This window comes from Rana temporaria, chromosome 3 (assembly GCF_905171775.1).
Source record: "Rana temporaria chromosome 3, aRanTem1.1, whole genome shotgun sequence".
NCBI lineage: Eukaryota > Metazoa > Chordata > Amphibia > Anura > Ranidae > Rana > Rana temporaria.
In genome coordinates, this window is record NC_053491.1 from 461,785,368 (window position 1) to 461,799,702 (window position 14,335).

The window sequence follows — 14,335 nt, forward strand, 5'->3', positions numbered from 1 at the left end:
GGCCCCTGGGCTTGAGTGTTGAAGGGGCCCCCTGGAGCCGAGAATTGGGGGGGGTCGAAGATGTTGAGCGAGGGGGGGATCATAGTTGTTGAGCGGGGGGGCGAATTGAAGTTGTTGAGCGGGGGGGTGCCTCTCACCTGTGCACGGAATGTGTCGGCTCTCTTCCCTTCAGCAGACATCCACACACCGCTCCGGTTCCTCCTGGGAGGGTTTTGCAGTTGTTGAGCGGGGGGGAGTGCGTCTCACCTGTGCCGACAGCCGGAGCCACAGACTGTCATTAGCCCGGCTGTCGGCTTTCTTCCCTTCAGCAGCCACAGTCCTCCACCCTCCACACTAATTATATATATATTGTGACAGTATGCGAGGTGCGATACATGATCATAGGTACATTTCACCTCGCATACGTTCCATTATGAGAGACTGAACCGGAATCCATTCCGGGTTTTACAGCCTCTGGGCCTGGCTAGGATTCCGGTCCGGATGTTTGGGTCCACTGGAGTCCACAATCAGCTGGACTTTAAATGTCCAGGAAGAAAGCACAACAGGGCTCTGGCTTGAAACTCAGGAAGGGACCTGAGTGAGGGGAGCGCTGAGTGCTGGATTGAAAAGGTTTGCTTTACTGCATGTTTTGTGGGTGTCAGGGACTAGCCCCACACTGTATAGAGAGGAGATCCTGTTTGTTTAGTTTAGCGCCGGACGGCAAGGATTTAATTTACTGTTTTGTTTATTTTAATCTGCAAACCGTTTATAAATAAAATCTGGCATCCGCCAGACTTAAAAGAAAGTGCCTGCTTACAGACTGTGATTTCAGAAAAGGTGATCCCCACGAGCTAATCCCTCACACGTGGTGGATTCAGCGGGCACTTTTCTGAAAATGGAAGAAATGTTAAAGGCCCTGCTACAGGCCAATGCAGCCCAGCGGGAAACCAACCGCCAAGTCGCAGAGGCCGCTGCAGCACAACAGGCTGCCCAGCAGGAGATAAACCGCCAAGTCGCAGAGGCCGCTGCAGCACAACATCGCCAAGTCGCAGAGGCCGTTGCAGCACAACACGCTGCCCAGCAGGAGATGAACCGACAGTTCGCTGAACTTCTGGTGGAACTGAAAAAGGGGTCCGCACCTCCGGTGTTAGCGGAACCAAAGATTGTACGTGCTTCCTACCACCTGCAAAAGATGACACCGGCGGATGATGTTGAGGCGTACATAGCGACTTTCGAGAGAGTCGCTGACCGCGAAGGATGGCCAAAAGAGCAGTGGGCGGGACTATTGGCCCCATTCCTAACAGGAGAACCCCAAAAGGCCTATTTTGACCTAGAACCAGATAAGGCCCAGGACTATGAGACTCTAAAGACAGAAATACTCGCACGCTTGGGTGTCACCATGGCAGTTCGGGCCCAGCGCGTGCATCAGTGGTCCTATTCCAGCAACAAGCCACCTCGGTCACAAATGTTTGACCTGGTCCACCTCACCAGGAAGTGGTTGCAGCCAGAGACTCTGACCAGCCCCCAGATTGTGGAGCGTGTGGTAATGGACCGGTACCTGCGTGCGCTCCCTGCTACCCTGAGAAAGTGGGTCGGACAGGGGGACCCCAACACTGCAGCCCAAATGGTGGACCTAGTGGAGAGGTACAGTGCTACTGAGGACTTGATAAACCCACCTACGCCCCACTTCGGTGTGTCTCGGGGTGCAAGATCTCCCAACGGTTCGGGTAAGACTGTTCCGGGGTTCAAGAGTTTGGGGAGAGTGGATAAGACTGTTGTTACAGCAGATGAGACTGTAGGTCCTAGACCTGGAGACTGGCCAAAGAAGCCAGGAAGGTTTTTGGGACCGTTAAAAGGACTGGGGGTAGGGCAAATACGGTGTTTTCGTTGCCATGCATTAGGCCATATTGCTGCAGATTGCCCTCTAAATGATGAACCTATGCAATGTGATTATGTTGATAGGGTAAGACGCATTTCTCTGTTTGCACAGGTCGCATGTGTTGCGACAAGTCAGAGTCGCCTTGAAAAACAAATGTGCGTTATTTCAATAGATGGCAAGCCTCTTACAGCCCTGCTAGACTCTGGTAGTGTGGTGACCTTAGTCAGGAGTGCGTGTGTAGACCCCGCAAAACTACACCCCAGTTGTATTGGGGTAATATGCATCCATGGGGACACTCGGGACTACCAGACAGCGGTGGTTGAGGTTGATACCCCCTGGGGCTGTGTAACACATTCAGTGGGGGTGGTACCTTCACTGCTCCATGAAGCCTTAGTGGGGAGAGACTTTCCTCATTTTTGGAAGTTATGGGAGAGTGAAGGGAGGCCCGTAGATAGCGCTCCCCCTACTGGGGAAACACGGGAACTCTCACCAGACCCGTTTTGCCAAAGGGAAGGGCAGGCTGTTGGTGGGATCGAGGAGGCCGGAGATCCTCCACCATTCCCTGCCATGGCTGGGGAACCGGAGGACTTAGAAGCTAGCACCCAGCCTGAGGGTAACGAACAGGAAACCTCGCCTGACCCTGACATGGAGAGTAGCCAAAATGTGGTACCCGACTTGGAGGTCAGGAGGGAGGATTTCTGTACCGAGCAGCTGCGAGAGCCCACCCTCATGAATGCCAGGGAAAATGTTAAGGTGTTGGATGGGGAACCGGTGGATCCTAATTGGGTGGTGTCCTTTCCCTACATGGCAATTAAAAACAATTTGTTATATCGGGTGATAAAACATGGAGAGGAAGAGGTAGAACAGCTACTGGTTCCCAAACCCTTTCGCAGGGTGGTGCTAGACCTGGCTCATGGTCACGTAATGGGGGGACATCTCGGGGTCGAAAAAACCAGGGAGAGAATCACCCAAAGATTCTTCTGGCCCGGTTTGCATGCAGAGGTCAAGGAGTACTGTGAATCGTGCCCCGAGTGCCAAATGTCAGCACCATCGCCCCATTTTCGCAGCCCCCTTGTTCCTCTACCAATAATTGAGGTCCCCTTTGAAAGGATTGGCATGGACCTGGTGGGGCCGGTCGTGAAATCTGCCCGAGGTCACCAGCATATTCTGGTGATCCTGGACTATGCGACTCGCTATCCTGAGGCCATACCCTTGCGTAACACCTCCGCCAAGGTTATTGCCAAGGAATTAGTCCAGGTGTTTAGTCGAGTGGGGATCCCAAAAGAGATCTTGACCGATCAAGGCACCCCTTTTATGTCAAGGGTTACCAAGGAATTGTGTAGATTGTACAAAATCTCCCATCTCCGTACTTCTGTCTACCACCCCCAGACAGATGGTCTGGTCGAAAGGTTTAATAAAACATTGAAGAGTATGTTGAAAAAGGTGGTCGACAAGGATGGGAGAGACTGGGATTTTTTGTTACCATATCTCATGTTTGCCATACGAGAGGTTCCACAGGCCTCCACAGGCTATTCCCCCTTTGAGCTCTTGTATGGTAGGCATCCCAGGGGCCTGCTAGATATTGCTAAAGAAACGTGGGAAGGAGAGGTCAGTCCATATAGGAGCATCATAGAGCATGTCTCCTTGATGCAGGACCGAATCGCAGCCGTTCTGCCCCTAGTACGGGAACATATGGAGCGAGCCCAGGAGGCCCAAAGGAGGGTCTATAACCGGGGTGCCAAGGTCCGTACTTTCAACCCGGGGGACAGAGTGTTGGTACTGGTTCCCACGGTAGAAAGCAAGTTTTTAGCCAAGTGGCAGGGTCCCTTTGAGGTTGTCCAAAGGGTGGGGGAGGTAAACTACAAAGTCTACCAGCCAGGGAAAAGGAAACCACACCAAATTTACCATGTAAATCTCTTAAAGCCCTGGAAGGACCGAGAGACTTTACTGGCCACGTCCCCACTTCCAACAGACCGGATACCCGTGATACCTGACGTTCCCATCACGGATTCCCTGTCCGTAGCACAGCAAAGTGACGTTAGGGCATTCGTGCAGAAAAATAGAGACTTTTTCTCCCCCTTACCCGGACTGACCAACACGATCCAACATGACATAGTGACGGAACCAGGGGTTCGGGTAAATGTAAAACCATATAGAATTCCAGAGGCCCGGCGAGAGGCAGTTGCGGAAGAAATAAAAAATATGTTAGAGTTGGATGTGATCGAGGAGTCTCACAGTGAGTGGTCAAGTCCCATAGTGCTGGTCCCAAAACCTGATGGCAGTATTAGGTTTTGTAATGATTTTAGAAAACTTAACAGTGTGTCCAAATTTGACGCCTACCCGATGCCCCGGGTCGACGAACTTGTGGACAGGTTGGGACAGGCTCGCTACATAACGACCCTAGACCTAACGAAAGGTTATTGGCAGATACCGCTTACTGAATTGGCCAAGGAGAAGACTGCCTTTTCCACTCCTGAGGGCTCGTTTCAGTATAAGCGGATGCCGTTTGGTCTGCACGGAGCCCCTGCATCATTCCAGCGAATGATGGACAAAATTTTGAGACCACATCGCTCGTATGCAGCGGCGTACTTGGACGATGTGGTCATCCACAGCCCAGATTGGGAATCGCACCTGCTCCGTGTACAAGCGGTCGTAGATTCCCTTAGGGAAGCACGTCTCACGGCCAATCCAAAGAAATGTGCCATAGGCCTGGAGGAGGCCAAATACCTTGGGTACATTATTGGCCGGGGGATGGTCAAGCCGCAGACCAATAAGATTGAGGCAATTCAAAAATGGCCCCAACCAGTCAATAAAAAACAAGTGAGGGCCTTCCTGGGCATTACGGGGTATTACAGGCGTTTTATACCCAATTTTGCCACCATTGCCGCCCCCTTGACCGATCTAACGAAGGGTAAGGGGTCGGTCATGGTCAAATGGAACCCCGAAGCCGAGGGGGCATTTCAGAAGTTAAAACAGGCTCTTTGTATGGTACCCGTACTAGTAACCCCGGATTTTAGCCAGGAGTTTGTTATACAGACGGATGCCTCTGAGGTGGGACTAGGGGCCGTACTGTCACAGATCAGGGATGGTGAGGAGCACCCAGTGGTATACCTGAGCAGGAAGCTGAACAAGCACGAGAAAAATTATGCCATCGTAGAAAAGGAGTGTCTCGCCATTAAGTGGGCCTTAGACTCCCTGAGGTATTACCTACTGGGGAGGTCATTTAAGCTGGTCACAGACCATGCTCCCCTGAAGTGGATGTGTGACAACAGGGAGAAAAATGCTCGTGTGACAAGGTGGTTCCTGGCTCTACAGCCTTTTAAATTTGCGGTGGAGCACAGGCCAGGGAAGCTCCAAAATAATGCAGATGCCCCCTCCCGTGTGCACTGTATGGTTGGGTCAAGTGCTCAGCCGCAGGGGCTTGAGCAGAGGGGGAGGATATGTGACAGTATGCGAGGTGCGATACATGATCATAGGTACATTTCACCTCGCATACGTTCCATTATGAGAGACTGAACCGGAATCCATTCCGGGCTTTACAGCCTCTGGGCCTGGCTAGGATTCCGGTCCGGATGTTTGGGTCCACTGGAGTCCACAATCAGCTGGACTTTAAATGTCCAGGAAGAGAGCACAACAGGGCTCTGGCTTGAAACTCAGGAAGGGACCTGAGTGAGGGGAGCGCTGAGTGCTGGATTGAAAAGGTTTGCTTTACTGCATGTTTTGTGGGTGTCAGGGACTAGCCCCACACTGTATAGAGAGGAGATCCTGTTTGTTTAGTTTAGCGCCGGACGGCAAGGATTTAATTTACTGTTTAGTTTATTTTAATCTGCAAACCGTTTATAAATAAAATCTGGCATCCGCCAGACTTAAAAGAAAGTGCCTGCTTACAGACTGTGATTTCAGAAAAGGTGATCCCCACGAGCTAATCCCTCACAATATATATATATATATATATATTTTTTTTATATATATATATATATATATATATATATAAAAAAAATATATAAAAAAACATTTTTTTTAATAAAAAATAAATAAAAAAAGGGGGGTTGACGCCCGGGGGGGCTCCGGACCCCTAAAAAAAAAAGTGGGTTGCCATCCGGGGGCCCTGGAGACCTCTGGGCCCTTTAATAATAATAATAATAATAATAATAATAATAATTTTATATATATATATATATATATATATATATATATATATATATATATATATATATATATATATATATATATTTTATATATATATATATAAAATATATAAAAAAAAACATTTTTTTAAATAAAAAATAAATAAAAAAAAGGGGGGTTGCCGTCCGGGGCCCGGGGGGCCTTTTTTTTAAAGGGGGCCCCCTATTGGGCGGGGCCCAGGGGCTTGAACCCAGTCAAGCCCAATGGTAAGTCCGGCCCTGCATCCAGTGGCATGCCTCATCTGGAATCAAACCCCTACAGAGAGGTACTATTCAATAGTGGAAAGAGAGTCTCTGGCCATAAATTGGTCCTTGACAGTGCCGATCCTGACCTCCCTGGGGCCCTAAGCAAAATTACATGTCACATTAAAGTTGAGAAACGGGGGGGGGGGGGCTGCCAAAAATGACATCTCACATTAAAGTGGAGAAGGAGAAGTGGGGGGGGGGGGTGCCGACAGTGACGGGGGGAGGGCGTGTTCTGCTGTCGGAAATGACATCTAACGATCATTTTTCGGGTTGTAAAAAACAATGTTTTCCAGGCTCTAGAAAAAAAAATCGTTATTTTCAACGTGATCATTATAACGGTCTTGCCCACAAACGATCATTTAAAAAGGAAGCACTAGCAAAGCGCGGTGACGTACAACACGTACGACGGCACTATAAAGGGGAAGTTCCATGCGGATGGCACCACCCTTGGGGCTGCTTTTGCGGATTTCGTGTTAGTAAAAGACGAATCGTGCTTTTCTGTCTGTTACAGCGTGATGAATGTGCTTACTCCATTATGAACGGTAGTTTTACCAGAACGAGCGCTCCCATCTCATAACTTGCTTCTGAGCATGCACGGATTTTTCACGTCGTTTTAGCCCACACACGACCATTTTTTTCAACCAGAAAAACGACAGCATTAAAAAAGTTGTTAAATAATAGAGCATGTTCGAAAAAAAATGTGTCCGTTTTTTAGAACCCGAAAAATGTTCTGAAGCCCACACGCGATCGTTTTAAATGACATTTTTAAAAAACTAAATTTTTTACAACCCGAAAAATGATCGTGTGTACACGGCATTACATTAAAGTGAGAAGCGGGGGGTGCTGACTTCTTACTTCTTCTCCCATGCAGCCAGTGAGTTGAGAAGCGGGGTGAGGGGCCGGAAATTACTTCTCACCAGGTGGGGCCTCTAGTAACTTGGGGGCCCTCCGCAGCTTTGCAAGGCCCTAAGCGGCTTGCATAGTGAGCCTATAGGGCGGATCGGCCCTGGTCCTTGAGGTATTACCTATTTTGGCTGGTTTCTGGCTTTTGCAAGGCTTTATATTTTATGGGGACCAGGGGCAGCACCAGGTGGGTGCTTGGGTGTCCTCCAGGCAATCTGTGGAGTTCTGGAAGAGGTGTGCTCTTCGGGTACGAGGTGAGTTTGTTCAGGGCGGTTTTTACTATAGTGTTTTTTGGGGCGTTTCGGGTGGGGGAGGAGTTGGTGAGCCCTTCTAAAAAAGTTGCAGGGGGACTGCAGGTGGGGCATGTGCGTTTGGCTGAAGGCAGGGTGTTTTTTCGGCTGTGGAGATCCAAAACGGACCAGGCGGGGAGAGGGGTGGACGTGTTCTTGTACGCGCTGCCGGGGTCGGTGGTTTGCCCGGTTAAGGTGGTGGGCGAGTTCCTGGCCATGCGCCCAGGGGTAGAAGTGCCTTTGCTAATGCATGGGGACGGGTCGTTCGTATCCAGATTTCAATTTGTGGCTATGTTCAGAAAATGCTTGCGGACAGCCGGGTTTGAAGAAAAACAATTCGCCTCGCACTCTTTCCGTATCGGGGCAGCTACTGAGGCGGCCCGGTGCGGGTTGGATGAGGCAGCGGTAAAAAGGATTGGGCATTGGGAATCCAGGAGATTCCAGTCGTATATATGGCCTCATATGTTGTTGGTTTGAGGGGGCCTTCTGCTGTGGTGGTAAAGGGGGTCGTGATGGGTCCTTTGGTATGTTTGCTTTTACATGATTCTCACTGTTGTTATTTGTTTTTCAGATGAAGGTCATGCACGCCTCGTTTGGATTTTGGGGCCCTCTTTTGTGTGCTGGGGGGCCAGGAGGGCTGATGCAAGGCCAGATGGGAGACAGTTAGGCATCTCTAGGAGGAAAGCGAGGATTAGGTGGTTGGGGGTGCCAGGAATGGGGTGGGGCAGGGTGCTGCCGGAGGTGCAGCACTATGCTCGACCGTCCTCCGGATATATTGGTCCTTCATGTGGGGGGGAATGACTTGGGGGTACGGCCTATTGCCGATTTGATTTTGGCTTTTAAGGCGGATGTATTGACGTTCCGTGCGGCTTACCTGGGAATGCTGCTTGTCTGGTCTGACAATTGCTCCGACCACCTGGCGCATGGCAAGGTCAGTGGCAAGAATTAATAAGGGTCGGATTAAGGTGAATAAGGTGGTGGGGAGGTTTGTGGCGAGACATGGGGGTTTGGTTGTGAGGCACATGGAGTTGGAGGGTAATGTGGGACTGTACTTGCGCGGAGATGGTGTTCACCTATCCGACTTGGATATGGATTTGTGGGCCTTAGGTTTGCAGGAGGGGATTCAGAGGGCCCTGCGGGTGTGGAGCGGCCCGGAAAGGTAAGGAGTTATCCTTTCGGCTGTGGCGCTGTTCTTTGGTCTTTGATGGTGACAGTTAACAGATATGATGGAAGTGTGGTGGGCTCATCGGTGGGATGGGACCCTTATGGGGGTTATTCCAGTGGAACGGTGTCCGCTGGAATACGGTTATAGTTGCACTGTGGGAAAAAGGGGTTGTCTCCGAGCTGGTTTCGGCTGGGGGCCTGTTATGGTTAATGGTACCACAGTGTAGTGGTGAAGTTAAGGTTTAAGCCGGGTTGCCGTCAAAGACCAATAAACTGGGTTATTAAAGTTGTTTTTGTTAAATTGTTAAGGAAGGAAAATTTGGTGTTATTTAATTAATTTAATTTAACTATTTGAGTGTTTAAAATAAAATAGGCTGTTGTGGCCATTTTACTCCAACATCTGTGTCTCTCGTTAATATAGTAGGGGGGTAAGTTAATATTGTCGTGGAAGAATTCCCTCGGGCTTTGTACGCAAATCCACACAGCGCCAAAATGTGCACTTCCAGCGTCTCAATGCACACAAAGCACCAAACAATTCCTTCGTACTTCATGGCACCAGGAAGAGTCAGAAGAGGAAGAGTCAGAAACAATGCTGCTTCTAGCTGGAATCTCAAGCTTCTGGGCCGAGCACAGGAAACTCAAGTTCTTTTATTCATTGGAAACAAAAGAATAACAAAGCAGGAAGTGATGGCCCCAACAGCCAATCACTTCCCTTAATACAAAATCACATGACAGGAAATGACAAACAGAAAAGGGGAGGGCACTCAAAGAAAGGCAGGGGGGGGAAGTGCACACACTCCATCTTAGTCAGCATGGACCCCATTCAGACATTGTTCAAAGTTCATTAAGATCATTCTACTTGTTCTTACAGGCTTGAGACAATCTGCGGGGACATTGCCACTGCTGTTGTCAATATACGGTACAAGTACACCCACAAGGCAGATATCAATGTCCTCTCAAACAGATATGTATCCATAAGGGATAACGAAGTCTGCAAGAGAGATATAATAGGTTTCTCTCGTTATGTGGACTTCGCTTCTCTAATGTGTATAGTCATTGCAAAGCAAGCAGTCCAGCGCATTGCGCTTGATATCTACAAACCAATAAATGCCCACACACACAGAGAACACGTTTCAATCAGTGGCGTCTCCAGCTGTCATATTTAGGGGGGGCACATGGGGGGACAGGGACAAAAGTAGGGGGGCAACTATAAAATCCTGGGGCCCTTTACTACGATCCCACTATGGGCCCTTTCACATGTTCTGCAGTGAGCTCCCTTCCTACTATACTGGGGCCCCCCAGGGTGGCAGGAAACAAGAGATATATGTCACCAGCACACCAAGAAAATATAAGGGTCCAAAGCAGTGGGAGAACTATCATTGTTGCAAAGGTTGTCTTGCCACCGGGCCCTGGTGTTCTGCCACAGTGGGGATCTCCAGCTGTCCTGTCCCTGCTATTTACAGCACTGGTCTGGCATCTGTCTCCTTGGCAGCGGCGGCAGTCTGATAGGACTTAGTGCTGGTGACATTATGGGTGCATGCAGGGGAAGTCTGGCACTATTGGTTATAGACAGCCAAGCCCCCAGCTGGTCACCTAGCAGCAGTAATGCTGTATAACCTTCTATGTTGACATGCTGATCGGCATGTAATCCAGGTGATGCTCCCAGTCAGATCTAATAAACACAGTATTTATTAGCATCAAGAGTACAACCACATAAATATAATCAACCGTATGATCAGCAGCCATGTGGGCTCTATGCCTGTAAAGTGTGGGCTTTGATCAATAAAATCACTGATATTTATGACTAGGATTTGACTAAGAGCATCACCTGGATTGCATCCCGATCAGCATGTCAGAGAAGGGTCCACTGCTGCTAAGCAACCTGCAGGGAGCTCAACTGTCTACAACCAATAGAGATGGGCTCGGGGGTGTTTGAAATCCCACATGCCCGATCACGCCAGGAAGCCGACACTCCACAGTGCTAATCAATGTATGGGCTGCCTAAGAGCTAAGACCAGCCATAGACAGTTTAAATCTCAGCTGGTTCAGCAGAAACTGGCTGAGATTTGAAACATTAATGAGCATATTCTGTTATAATTATCACTAGTGGTTGCTGTATAGCCACTGGTGATAATCACTGTTTGTCGGGAGAATATAATTGCTGGGCAGGAGGGATATTCCCCTGTCACCACTGTCTGTTGATGGGGGAATCATGCAAGTTTCTTTCCTGCAATCTGTGGATGCAGGAAAGAATTTTGCCATGTATATTATCTGCCTAATTGAAAGTGAAAGTGAATTGTGAATGTTTTGAAAGAACATGAGAGGGGGAGGGAGACAGATGGGGGGGGGGAGAGAAGGGATGGAGATAATGTAGTTCAGTGATTACAGTGTACTGCAGTCTGCAGTGCACACACTTAAACATGGTCCAGGCTAGAATATCTGGTTGTGTGAGTGCTCGCATTATGCAGTGTCGGTGAGCAGAGGGAGGGGGAGGAATCCTGGGGACGCTCTCCCTCTCGGGGAGCAAAATACAAAAATTGCAAATGGTGGGGCACAGCATGATGTTGGGGGGGTCAGGGCCCCCTCTGCCCCCCCCCTAGGGACGCCTCTGGTTTCAATCCCATAAGAAGGTTTTCATACTGTTGTGGAAATTTGAAGATGTATTTGTTATGTATTGTCATAATGGCACCCAGTTTTAGTACTTCCGCAGCCCGCTCTGAATAGAACTGACTGGGGCAGTCTAAGGCTGGTTGAATCTCGTCTGGTAGTAGAAAATGTCTTGAGGTCGGAGTGTGATGTTTGCGGCGTGGGCATATGTCTGCCCCCACAAGGGGCCCTCTGTGCATTTAGCACAGACGATCGTTGGGGAGGGGATGCGCTCACTCCGCGGGCACACGAGTGGTTATGGACAGATGTGCGCTCTTATCTGGGTCTTATCTGGGTCTTGTCTGATCAGCAGGGCTTGCGATTCGTGGCGTACGCCTGTAGATAACCTCCTTTTCACCTTAATAAGGGTATATGCATTTTTCTATGGAATGGCGCAGTTTCAGAATTCTATCAGCGATTAATATTGAGAGCTTATGGACGTTTCTGGTGGGGCACATGCGCCCGGACACGCCCATAAGACTTTAGCAGCATTGTATGTACTTCTATGCATTGTATTGTATCCATTGTATTATATTCTATTCATGTATTCTATGGGACTTCCTGTTAGAAGGAACGTCCTTATATGGTGTTAGCTGTGTCAGTGGAACATCATGTGTTAACCACTCCCATGAGGGAGGTGTTTAATTGGTGCAGTGAGCACTTCCTGTTTTGGGTAAATAAAGGGTGCTTGGCTGAGCCTTTGGGGCAGTGATGCTGGGAGAATGATATGAGAACAAGCTGGTGGTGGTGTCCCTTTGTATGAATGGCAGAGAATGATGGTGAGTGAATCTATTTAGGTTAATTATGGATTATTTCATTAAGATGAATGAGACACAGAATATCTGTCTGTCTGCTTTGCAGACAGCCAGAAATTCCATTACACATACTGACCGTTTTTACTGCTGGTCTTGATTCAACCCAAGTGCGCTCTGCTAGAGCGCTCCTCGATTAAATATCAGACACAGGGAGACAGATGACAATCTATAAAACACACATCCTAGAATAAAATGTCCACATATATAAAATTTTCCACAACAAAATTAAGAATGGGGGGGGGGGGATAGTGGTTATGGGGAAGGTTGGTCTATCCAAACTACACTAGTCATGCATGCTTCTACTTTTCAGAGGTCCGATATTGTTCAATCCTTGTTTTTTGATTGCATGTAATATTAAAATTTTCGGAGATTGTGGATTTGGGGTTTTCATGAGCCATAATCTTCACAATTATGACAAATCACAGCTTAAACTATCTTGCTTTGCATGTAATGAGTCCATCTCATATATTAGTTTTACCTTTTAAGTTGCATTAGTGAAATAAATGAACTTTTGCACAATATTCAAATTTTTCAAGTATCACCTGTATGTGGCAGTTGTACTAGCCTTTGATGCTAGGATTTTTTAGTTTCACCTTATTTGTTCTTTTAATCTTTTTTCTTTTGTATGAATAAATATATATACGTTTAGCTGACTTTGTGTATTGTCTGAAGTTTTTCACCTTAATGCATAGGATGCATTAACGTGAATTTTTTTTTACCTTTACATCCCCTTTAAGCTCTTCTTCCACTCTGTAACATACCACTCCTTCTGACACCTGTGTCCTCTCTCCTCAAACCCTCTTACCTTCAGCCCTCTTCTCCACCCCACTGCTTATACATATCATCCTGCCATCTGCCCTTTCCCTATTACTGCTCCTACCAACTCTTGCTCATTCTAAATCCATATACTGATAAAACCTCCAGTACTCTGAGGCATGCCCCTTCATATACCGTATTTATCAGCGTATAACACGCACAGCAGGGCTCAAGTCCTGCGGGAACACGTGGGAACGGAGTCCCTGAACTTTTTTCACAGCAGGAACGCAGTTCCCTTTGCAGGACTAGAGCAGCCGAGAGCAGCCGAGCCGCCCGAGTCAATCCTTCACTAAGTGGCGATGCCCAGCTCGAGTCACTGTCAGGCGAACCTTAGTAATCCTTTATGTTACTGGCCAATTCCTGTATATGGATTCATCGGGTAGTGTGCGGGTATTCCGTCACTTCCTCAATGCCGCAATGTCTCCTGGGAGCTTTTGTCATTGTTCCCAGGAGACATTGCGGAGGTCTGCCATCTAAATCCCGCCATAACTCGTGGCAGACCTCCGCAATGTCTCCTGGGAACAATGACAAAAGCTTGCACTACTTTTCAAAAGTGCACTGTGCCATATCACATGATACTGCACTACCATGTGATCTCATGCCCAAAATACACTGCACTTGTGATCTACGTTTCGGGTTAAAAATGTATTGGCATCCGCAGGAGATTGCAAATGCATTGCTTTTTTCAACTAAACTGATAATTAGCCATTGTTCACGCTGAGCATAGCTTTGAAATCGTGCAAGTTAATCTCAACTCGCATGACTTCAAAGCCACATTTCTGGGAGAAAATAATGCAGGATCTATGTTTTTACTTCCACAATCTTTTGAGTGTACCTCCAGGCTCTTTTTAGACGTTACAAAAACGGCATTGGTGGCACACTACAAGCTATAGATCGGGAAGAATCACTCACTTTTGACCACACCCATTTTAGCCACACCCACCTTTGGCCACGCCCACCCACGCAAATTTTTCGGCGCACTTTGCGCGCCGCATCACTTTTTTTTCTCTTACAGTTCATGCACAACAACCCACAAAACTTAGAGCTGGAGGCACCCCTACCAGGAAAAAAATGCATATACTGATGGGCTGTCACCTACACAGGGTTCACATAGACATTCCACAGACTATCACCTAAACAGGGCAGAACACCTAAAAAAAATAGGGAGGCTGCACCGACAGCAGCAAAAATCTAATTGCCTTGTGGCGCAACGGTAGCGCGTCTGACTCCAGATCAGGAGGTTGCGTGTTCAAATCACGTCGGGGTCATGTTGCTTTTCATAGGCACCTGCTCAACCCAGGTTCGTCTAGCGCTTCCACCACCCATCATACAACTGGGGCTCCCACCGAAAAACAGGGTCCACTCGACCTCTAGATTACCCCCAGAAGGCTGGTTGAAGCGCCAAACCCA

At 48.3% G+C, this 14,335-nt stretch overlaps 1 non-coding gene across 1 annotated transcript; it reads left to right on the top strand.

Moving 5' to 3' along the window:
- The first annotated feature begins 14,121 nt into the window (after positions 1-14,121).
- On the top strand, positions 14,122-14,193 carry TRNAW-CCA. Its single transcript has one exon. It is a non-coding gene; the product is annotated as a tRNA-Trp (tRNA).
- The last annotated feature ends 142 nt before the right edge of the window (positions 14,194-14,335 follow it).